General features: G+C 43.8%; 1 pseudogene; it reads right to left on the bottom strand.

The window, feature by feature from the left end:
* Positions 1 to 217: 217 nt before the first annotated feature.
* On the bottom strand, positions 218 to 835 carry LOC119161730 (proteasome subunit beta type-3 pseudogene; annotated as a pseudogene).
* Between the last annotated feature and the right edge of the window lie 8,038 nt (positions 836 to 8,873).

Genomic DNA, 8,873 nt, shown 5'->3' on the forward strand with positions numbered 1-8,873 from the left:
GGTTTTTTCTCTTTCTCTCATCACATAAATGCTTTCTTCGCTCTGAACGAGTTGTACCTTCTGAATATTAGCTCGAACTTATTACACGAGCGAATTAGGGATAAAAACACAGCCTTTCTTTGAAGAAGTATAGAAAAAAGAAGAAAAGGGCGTGCATTTATTCCCAGCACAATGGATGAAGTTACAGGCTTCTGACGGGTGGTCGCCAATGTTCTTTTCAGTCCATCCTGGTTTTGGGGTACTTGGTGGTGACCTTTTCCTTCTCGATGATGTGCACAACGCCACCCCAACCCGAGGCAGAGTCTCCATCGAAGGCATTCATGAGTGCCTGCGCGGTCGCCTCGAACAGTTCGTCAGGCCCCATGTCCGGTTCCCAGAGCGTCTCGCACATGTCGTAGCACTGCTTCTTGCACGTACCCGAGATCACGAATTTGATAGGCTCGTCGATGCAGCCGATCAGGTTTATCACGCAGATGTAGGGCTCATTTGTCACGGGGTCCAAGCCGGCCACTATGGGCTGCACGAAGTACGGACCAAAGCGGCGCTCATACAGCAGGTTGGAGATGACTGAGCCGAGCGTCTTGGGAGTTATAGAGCGGCCCTCGTGCAACTCGTACAGGTTTATGCGGAACTTGAGCTTCTGTGCCACCGACTGCATGTCGGTGGCAAGGCCCGGCAGGCCGCAGTACAGCTTCGGGCCCATCTCGAAGATGCGTTCGAAATCTAGCGCAATGCTGTGGCCGCGCGCGCCCAGACGCCGGTCGTCTGCGATGGTGACGCATTCTTTGCCCTTCGTGGCGACCACGACGCCTCCATTGTAGGACATAATACTCATCTTGCCGACTTTTCTTGTACAGCACGATTGCGGAACACAAACAGCGACTCACCAGCTAGCAATGACTCTTCAAACTCCTTTGGCAAGAATGATGCAAATCCAAAAGATGCTTTTGGAATGGATTGGTTCTTTCAGTACCGCATTGGCTGGACCGCGTATGCAGCTTGAAACACCGTACTGCAAACTTTAATCTCACTCAACAACTTGGATGGTTTGCGTAATACTCACAACAAATATGCAGTGTTGTACTTGAAGTGCAATTACTGATGGCGGTATTTATGTCCCTGTATAGCAGTGACCAACGAAGCGCTGTAAGTGCTGAGTTTAGCCGAAGTAGGTGGTTTCGGTAAGAACGTAACAACTATGCCGATCGTCCATTCCCGAAAATGAAAGCTATGGCGGGTAGGCCGGAATGTTTTTCCCTTAAATATGTTGTTTGTTGTAAAACTTGCTACGACCAGGTTATCGAGGGAGAAGTGTTGACCTTCGACCAGCAGACCAATGCTCTCATGCTAAGTATTCTTTCGGCAATCATGCTGCTCGTTGTACAGCTTCGGTCGGTGCCTTTGGTAAAGAGAAAGGGGAAACCTGCTTCGCAAGACTCGCCTCGGGTTTGCTAGTGTGCTGCTATTGTTGCGGCACCCAGCGTTCTTCACTTTCAGAGTTTATTGAGTACACGTGGTCAATGAAGTTGGCTCGCTTTGTCGTGTATCTTTCTGAAATGATAGGACGGTTGAGCCGATGCTAGGTCGCAGCAACTTGTTACCGACCTCAGCGATGCAATCATCTGACGCGTTGCCTAGGGCACCGGCATGCACTTGCGCTACGATAATCTAGGCGGCTGAGTGTATTGGCACCGTTCACGTTCACCAAGTGGCCCTTTTCTAATGCGTAATTTGCTGTCACAGCATCCGGCACTTTTGAAATATCAATTCCTATTGATAGGGATGTGATATCACGTTTTCAGGTTATATGTTTAATGCCTTCTTAGCGTTTACCCACTCCTGCAGCTTCTTTAGTGTCCCTTTGGCGTTGATTGATTTGGATGTCGTGGGTTGAATTGATAGGGGCGAAATGCGTGAACGCTCGTAAACCTCGATTTGGGTGCGTCCAAAAAGTGGCATACGTTAATCCGGTTTTCCTCGCTACACCATGCCTCATCATCATGTCACAGGCGAAGCCTGTGAAATCTGTTCCCGGGAAGTTGAAGTAAACAAACAAAAAAGAAAGGAAGCATAACGATGCATCGGACGTAATGGCTTAATGTCAGTGCGTTATGCGCCTTCATGTTGTGACACTCTTCATGTGCTGTTCCTTGACACACTTGTCTCAGATTGTGCCAGTTGTGGCGGCAAAGCCAATGTCAGCGACATACGCATGGTCAACCTCAACTTCGTCTCGGAGTTGACCGTAAAGAAGGAAGACGGCTCCAGTCAGCTTACACCACCGCAGCCTTTGAACACAGGAAAGCTGCGTACTCCATAACATCCCTAGTCCATAAACATCCCTAATTCATAGTCATCGAAAAAGGATGTTCCATGTGTTTGCATGGATAAGCGCTCTTCAGTTTCAGCATTTCTCGCAGTGGCCTCAACTTTCCTTACAGCAGAACTTATGTACTGGCCACATCGACAACTTTTGAACAGTGTAGTATAGCTACTGCTGTCCGAATTTTATATTTTACTTACACATTGGGTCTTCTAATCGCAGTTTTTCAGTTTGTTCACGTGGTGGCTCATCGCACTTTAAAAAAAGTCTTTGCTCTGAGATTGTGTTTGTCTTATGGTAAACCAGCATGTACATCAGCTTTTATCATTGAAACAGACTTTGCCTAGGACTGATGACTTCTAACTGTGTGCTTCACTACCAAATGCAGATACCTACAATTAAACATATGTATTGGTGGGACCGCTAGGGGTTGCAATATACTTATGTACTTTATTCATTTCTATTTCGTTTTAAACCTCAGCAAGAAATCTCCATAAATGTCGCTTATATCATTCTGTTGCTTGTTTATTTCTAAAAGGCGAAAATTGATTGGTCTTGGCCAGCTGTTGTGATGGTGGATCCTGTTGTAGGGCTTATGTCAAATTTCAAGGAATCCCTTCAAGAACCATCACTTTTCTGTGTGCAACAAGCTTATAGGAAAACGTTTGAACTTAAGAAACGCTCTAGTCCTAGCTGCATTCTTTGGCGTTGCGATATGGTGTACGTGCAACCTGTGCAGAATTATTCACTGGCGCATTTCCATGGTGGCGAAATGCTAGAGGTCTGTGCACCCAAGTTTAGGTGTATGTTAAACAACCCCTGCTGGTTGAAATTTCCGCAGCACTGCACTGCGGTGTCTCTCATAATGGTATCGTGGTTTTGAGGGTGGAAAACCCCCACAATTCTTATTATTAATCTGATGCAGCTCAACACGAGGGCAAAACAGAACATAGATGAGCGACAGCGCTTGGCAGCTGCCATTTCAGCTCGTGTGTCCCACGACGGCATTCGCCTTTTTCTGGCCATACGAAAAACGTGAGTGTTTTTTTTTTACTTTGCAGTCAGGTCAGACATGATGCATCTTCAATACATTGCACTTTTCGCTATATTTTTATTAGATATACGTAAGCATGGAGCTTGAATTTGTGACTTTGGCATGCTTTCTTGGGCAAAAACGCATCACTGTATGTATAAATACAGCCACGAAGCTTGGGTGAATTGTTGAACACCTTAAAGGCTTACACCAATTTAAATGGCTCATAAAGAACCACTTGGGCTTGGTGATAAAACACTTAGACACTGCTATGAACATCTCGGGCAAATCATACGCGCCAAGAACAGCCTTCAGGCAGAGAGTGAAGTTGCCGTTTCTCGTGTGCCTTTTTCAAACAGTTGTTTCATTATTTTATTGATACCTCAAGGTTTCTCAGTAACACAATAATTGAGTGATCGACACCAAATATAAAATACAAATGAAAGTGAAAAAAAGCAAAACATGACGAATTTACAAATTTACTGATGTTCATCCTCACTCGCCTTGGAGGAGCCAGAACCTACTGTTTCACGTTGAACACCGAGTGGCATGCTGTTGGCCAACAGCCAACATAATAAAGTGCAATATTTGGATCAGAGGTGTGCCCTTGTGCCAAAGCAGCGCTCTATAGTGTGCTAATAAACCACAGTGAATGACGTTGACACATAAAAGTAACATCAGGAGCGAGCAAGCGCACTTCGTTATGCACGCTCGAAATTGTAATGCACGCTGGCGTATTCTCTTTCTCCCTGCTTAGCTTCCAGAGTGCTCGTCAAGACGAGAGAAGAAAGAAAACACTTAAAGTGTGTGGCAGCCACGATTGGTTTACCGGTTCCCAGCACGTGTTAGCAAGGTTCTTATTTTCGTTCAAATTTATTGTGTGCTCTTTATGGGATCGCAATAAATTTTCTTCCTTTGCTGAGCTTCTGCATCAAGTATGGCTTAACAAGGGAACTGGAGTTCATGGCATTCAGTCCTTAATTATGTTGATAACTGCTTCATCCACACCTAATGTTAAAACACAATGCGAGATACATCTTCTGACAAAAGTGCAATATAAGTGCGCATTTATTCTGGTTGCCATTCTTCTGGAGCTATTCTCTGAGGAGTGCAACCCAGTGTGCTGAATTGCAAGAAACAAAAACAAGTGCCTAGTAAATATGGCAAATTCTAAAAATCATTGCTAGCATGCACCATTACTACATCTAATAAACTGTAAGATAGCCCATGACTAGCTCAAGGGACTCTGTGCAGATAGTTTATTAGTCCCTTGAGCCTGTGGTGGGCAATCTCGTATTAGTTACTTGACATAATACATGACAAAATGGAAGATGCAACTCAAGATTTTTAATACATTTGCAAGCAAGACACTTGCAGAATATAAGTTACTGACGTGGCTCCAACAGAGCTACCTTCTGCTTTTTTATTTTTTTTAATGCTGCAACTAGGTGCGATAGTTAATTTAAAAGTGTGAAAAATAACAAGCTTATTGCAACAAGCTATACATTACATTACCATTGGCACTAAATATAATGATGTCTTGGCAAGACTCAAATGAATCAACCAGTTGACACATTCATTGAAATACAAACTGCTATTCCTAAAAAAATAGCTGGCATGCTTTGTTTGTACTTACCAGACAAAAACTATGCATGTGAATTCCCTTAGGTGAATTTTTTCACTCCGTCATAACGCATTTCTTTATATCTTTCTTGAAAACAGCAGTGAGGCCCATTATTGTATTTGTGTGTGTCTGTGCATATATAGTTGGTACAGGTGATCTGTTGAAAGGCATGTTGCTCTTTCCAGAAAATAAGAACTAATAAGATCAGTAAGGACAGAATTATGAAAGTATGCACACTGCTTGTGTTCAATACGGCAGTTCTTGCACAGCTCAAGTATTCAAATTTTTAAGCACACTCGCTGCAGACTGCTACGGCATAAGCTGCCCATTACACTTGTGTGATAAGTTTTCAGTGTTTTGAAATTTAGGCAGCGTTTTTACCAGACCCATGTTCCAGCTCAAACGGCATCAATATGACAGCAGTCCTTGCTGCTTACTCATTCGTTTCATGGAGTGCAAGAAATAAAATGAGAAAAATGTCATTGTGAATACTAAAAGGAAATTGTTGCGTGCATATTCTCATCGTCACTCCATATAATCGTGCTTTCACTTCCCTGCCTTTTGAACATAGAGGTACTTTTCATGTTACTAGTACATCGCGCTTCTTGCCATAGTTGCCTTAAGTGGCTAAAGGCCATCACTGGCATGCTTTGCAGCCATATTGGCATGTGTCGATAGTCGTGTACACTCACTCGCTTTTTTTGCTGATGGCCTTTTGCTCTACTCACAGGTTGAGAAGCATCTTCGGGATCAACAGAAACAAAACCAAGGAACACGCGAAACTTCACCAACACAACCTTCAACAAAGGTCTAAGCTCTCACTCTATTTTGCCCCAGCCCTAACACCTGCCTGCCATTGTTTTTTCCCCTATTTCATTCTTTCCTCCTTGTTACCTTTTTCTTTCAGTTTGGAGAACTTTTCAGTTATAAACATCATTTTACGACAAATGATCACAATAGTTGAATTTGTGTTTGGCCTCGAAGAACAGCAGGCCTGATTGCCGTGTCTAAGAGTACAAGGACTGGTGGCAATCCGTTTGCCATAAAAAAATAAAAAAGGATATCACTAAGAAATTTTAATTACATGTTCATAGTGGTGTTTTAGCTGTTATGCACAACTTAAGTTCCATGAGACAAAGGTGACATACCTAACAATAACTGCTCTGACTCTTAATCGAGTTTACGCTACTCAATGGGGAGTTATCGAAAACTTCAGACTGCTCCGTTGTTTCTTTAGGCGCCAATAACACACGTGCGGGATAGGCCAAGTTGTCCAGCCGTGGGAGCGTTGTGAAGTTCGGTGAGAACACAACAGTGCAAATGCTTAGTCACAACAACAAGAAGGTCAGGCCCGTCTGGTCGGAAATTGCGGTGGTATAGCACACCCTTTTGAATGACAAAGTAGCGGACGAAAGCATCATTTGGGGAGGATTCCGTACGGCTGATGATGCTAAGCAGCACTGGATCGCGCTTCTGTTCTTCCGAATTGTTAAGGAAGTCAGACACTGACAAGATCGAGTTCTCCGAACGCTCGTCAGTGTCCTCAGAATCGTCGACAGGGTACCGGGAGAGGCAATCGGCATCATGGTGTAGGCGGCCAGATTTGTAGACCACTGAATAGGAAAACTCTTGCAGGCGCAAAGCCAAGAGACCAAGGCGGCCTGATGGATCTTTCAGAGGGTTGGGCCAGCAGAGCGCGTGGTGTCGGTAACTACAGAAAATGGGCGTCCGTAGAGATAAGGTCGGAATTTCGCCACCACCCATACAAGAACCAAACACTCACGCTCTGTGATTGAATAGTTACGTTCAGGAGCGGATAGGAGGCGGCTGGCATACGCAATAACGCAATAATTGTCATGTTCTTTCTGAGCGAGCACTACACTAATGCCATGTCCAATTGCATCTGTACGGATTTCTGTAGGGGCAGCAGGGTTGAAGAGTGCCAGAATCGGAGGAGCAGTCAGAAGAGTGATGAGAGTCGAGAACGCAGAAGCCTCTTCGGAGCCCCATAAAAACGGGACGTCTTTTTTGAGGAGCTGCGTAGGTGGCCTCGCTATGTGAGCAATACTTTTAACGAAGCGTCGGAAGTATGAACATAGTCCAATAAAGCTGCGTACATCCTTCGCATATCGTGGTACAGGAAAGTTTTTGATGGCGCTGATTTTTGCTGGGTCTGGTTGTACACAGTTGGTGTCCACTAAATGGCTAAGGACTGTGCTTTGATGGCGTCCAATGTGACAATTGGACGAGTTGAGGTGCAGGCCAGCGCGACGGAAGATGCCTACGATGGCTGAGAGGTGGCATTTCAAATCGCGTTTCTGTGACGTCGCATTTCGCGCCGGTTGCCGTCGAGCCACTCCGACGGACGCTCGGCGCGCCTGGCATCAGACTATAGAGGGCTCGCGTTTTGCTAACGTAGCGTAGCTGTGCCCAGCATGTGCGCGCGTAAACACTACATTGGAGTATATTGGGCCTTCATGATGCACTCGCCTCCGTTTTTCTAGCTCCACATATACCAAATTTGAGGTTACGTGATGTCAATAGATGACGAAATGTATGGCTGGTGCAAGCATCATAATCCTCACACGCGTGTCATGTAAGAACATGATAACAAAGCACGCTGATAGCGTGCTCGTGGCCGTTTGGCTAGCTCCACCTACACTAAATTTGGTATCACGTGACCTGAATAGATGACGAAAGTAAACGAGACATTCAAACAGGATAATCATGACACGGAAGTCATGTACGGTCATTTACCTCCACATCGTAACGTTGTGATGATTTTAAAGTGACATATCCACACTTCTCATTCGTGCTTCGCATATCATCGATTCCCTTCGTACATGGGATCTGCCTTTTTATTTTTCATCGCAAGCTTCCATCTTTCCTACCTACCATACAAAAAGTATCAGAGTATTACTGATAGAAATCACTTGATATAACTCGCTTTCTTAATTACATAATGGATGAATAAAAACGTGGTCACTCTGTTGCGAAGTAGTTAACAGTAATAACCTAAAGCAATGCTACAAAATGAAATAAATAAATCAGAGAGGAGAAAGATGTATGCCAGATAGGACAAAAAGTGATCAGAATAAATTCACGCTATCTTCTGAAATAAATAGGAAAATATTCGTCGGAAACTATGAGGGGGTGGCCCTTCCCGGCAGCAATTTCTGTGCTTGTCATTGTTGTAGGTTACTGGAGATGCTGGTAAAAACACTAAATAGAATGGCGATGCACTTTGCAGAAACAGCTGACGTAGCTGCGTTTCAGTGTCGACAAATGTACAACTATTTCAAGCGTTTAAAAGAAAGGGGAAAGACTAGGCAGAATATCGAAACTCACGGAAGACATAAGCGCATTCAGGAGCGTGTAGGTGCGTTCAAGTTATAGATAAGAATCAGAACGTTACCTACGCAAACCTAGAGAATAAAATTTCATGCAACTTTGCAGTTGAGATTAACTACCGCCTCCGAGCGAAACAAATTTCACAGTAAATGAGTAAATAAGTAAATAATAAATAAATGAATAAGAATAAATACAGTAATGAGCTTGCTCAAATACCTTGAATATGAATTGAAAGAGTGCAAGAAAAAAATAAAAAGCGGGAACACACAAGAAAGCATAGAATCCTCGAACGAAACGTTGTCATTGTTGGGGCAGTGTGGAATTTGTCACCACCCCTCTCCACCATGAGAGAAGTGATAATTCAGAAAACGAAGACGATCCACTTCACCTTTAAGTCTCCCTGAAAAGAACCATGCAAGTTCGGTTTTTTTTTTCAAGTGTTTCTGTTAGGGTCCATTCAGGTAGTGTTATTATATACATTGCTTAATAAAATAGAAGTTTTTTCTATTTTTTTTCTATTTCCCAATTAGGACGTGTTACTC

Source organism: Rhipicephalus microplus, chromosome X (assembly GCF_043290135.1).
Source record: "Rhipicephalus microplus isolate Deutch F79 chromosome X, USDA_Rmic, whole genome shotgun sequence".
Taxonomy (NCBI): Eukaryota; Metazoa; Arthropoda; class Arachnida; order Ixodida; family Ixodidae; genus Rhipicephalus; species Rhipicephalus microplus.